This window comes from Penaeus monodon, unplaced genomic scaffold, assembly GCF_015228065.2.
Source record: "Penaeus monodon isolate SGIC_2016 unplaced genomic scaffold, NSTDA_Pmon_1 PmonScaffold_293, whole genome shotgun sequence".
Lineage (NCBI taxonomy): Eukaryota > Metazoa > Arthropoda > Malacostraca > Decapoda > Penaeidae > Penaeus > Penaeus monodon.
Window position 1 is genome coordinate 32887 of NW_023657603.1, and position 2500 is coordinate 35386.

A 2500-nucleotide genomic window follows, 5' to 3' on the forward strand; every position below is an offset into this window, starting at 1 on the left:
TTTTTATTTTTAATTTACCCTCATAAAAAAATTACGTTTTATTATTATCTTATTTTTATTATTGTTGTTGTGTGTTTTTGTTGCTGCTGCGTTGTGTATTATCATTAAATAGACAGATAAATGGGAAGATAAATGATAGTAGATTTTCTTCTATCTTTTTTTTACGTCAGAAAAAGTGTGGGTTCCCAGGCTCACAAAAAAACGGCTTAAATATTTTCACGGGTTTGGCCTGCTAGCTCCCGATAATTGAATTCCGCAATGCTGTTCAACAAAAATTTAATTTGCGTGTTTTAAAAGAAAAGATTAACTTTTATATTATCAGATAGGAAAATGTATGTATATATTCATACGTACAATTTTTAAAGCGTGTTTAAAATATATAATATAATAATATTTATATAAATATATATATAATTTTAATATATGGTGTGGTGTGTGGGTGGTGGGTTAATATATATATATATATATATAATTATATATATATATATAATTATATATAATATAATTTATAATATTTTAAATCCCCATTATAAATATATAACTATTATATATATATAAAATAATATATATATAATATATATATATATATAGATATATTATAATATTAATCATCATCTTTTAAGGGTAGGTTAGTTGAGCCGCCGTGGTCACAGCATGAACTAATTGTATTTTTCATGTTGGGCTCTTGGAGGGTACGTGGTAGGGCCCCCCAGTTCCTTTTCCACGGAGAGTCCCGGTGTTCCCCTTTTTTTTTAGGTAATTTCTCTTATCTTATCCGGGTTGGGCCAGAAATGACTTGGGCTGGTTTGGGTGATCATGGGTTTCCATGATTTTTCTTGGCAAATTTAGAGGGGGGTTTGCCTTTCCCTTCCCCCCGGTGTTTTTTTTTTTTTTTTCTTTTTTTTTTTTTTTCTTTTTTTTCGATCACCATTTCTATTACCCGGCATGACATGGGCTCCCGGCCACCCAGGGGCTAGGTAGGCAATCGAGGTGAATTCCTTGCCAAGGGGGAAAAAAAAAGGCCCGGCCGGTGACTCAAACCCTCGAACTCAGATGCCGCTTTATGGGAAAACAGGGGAAAGAGGAAACCGAAGACAAGATGAGCGACAAATCAAAGATGAGCATCCCATTTTTGATGAGAAAACATATAATATTATATACATACATACATATATTATAAAAAATTTAATATATATATATATATATATATAAAATATAATATATTAAAAAATATATATATATATATTATTATATTAAAAAATATATATAAAAAAAAAAAAAAAAAAAAAAAAAAAAAAAAAAATAATATATAAAAAAATTATTAAATTATAATATTACATATATGGGTAATATATACATATCTAAATACATATATATCTATATAATATGAATATGTACATACATACCTATATACATATATACATATCTACATATATGTACATAAATGTGTATACATATATAATACATATGGGCCGCGATGGCCGAGTGGTTAGAGCATCGGACTCGGGGACTGTCCGGCGGAATTTGGGTTTCGAGGGCTCGAGTCACCGGCCGGCGGTTGCCCCCTTTGGCCAAGGAACTTCACCTCGTTTGCCTACCTAGCCACGGGTAGGCAAGCCAGCCCAAATCAAGTGCTGCTCCCAAGCCCGGAAAAAAAAATAGAGAGAATGATACCTAAAAGGTAACACCGGCACTCCCCGGGGAAAGGAACTGGGGACCCTACCACGTATCACCCCAAGAACCACAAAAAAAAAAAACTATTTTAAGTATCAGCTGTGACCACGGCGGCTAAAACATAAACCCCTCCCTTTTAAAAAGAGAAAAAAAGAAAAAAGAAAGAGGAAAAAGAAAAAAAAAAGAAAAAGAAAAAGAAAAGAAAAAGAAAAAGAAAAAAGAAAAGAAAAAGAAAGAAAAAGAAAAAAAAAAAAGAAAAAGAAAAAAGAAAAAAAAAAAAAAAATTTTTAATAATATATATATATATATATATAAAATTTTAAAATATATAATAAAACATAAAAAAAAATAAATACGTATTATCAAAAACATAATACATATATAAAAATAACATAAAAAAATATACATACAAAAAACATATAGATATTATAAAATAAACAAAAAGTATACATACATAAACATAAAAAAAAAATATGTATACAAAAAATATAACAATAATGAAAAACCCTAGTACATATAAAAAATTGTTATATACATACATATAGACAAATGTGTATATACATATATACATACAAATATGCACAATACATAACGGTAAAATAATCATGGGGTATTAAATATCAATGTATATATACAAAGCAAAGCCTCGCACTTCGCATGTTTGCAATTAACTGTTACCATGCATCGCATTTGGTTCCCCAAAATCACCTGTGGCGGACATATCACAGCCGAATTTCAATCAACGCAAGCTCCTTCTCAGCCCTTTGCCTTTGAACATAATCTCGGAGAAACCGAAGGTAAACGAGCATGGGGGAGGGAGGGACAC

General features: G+C 30.1%; 1 pseudogene; it reads right to left on the reverse strand.

Annotated features, from left to right (window-relative positions):
- The window catches only part of LOC119570492, a 3140-nt pseudogene extending 2193 nt beyond the window's left edge, over positions 1–947 (reverse strand).
- Between the last annotated feature and the right edge of the window lie 1553 nt (positions 948–2500).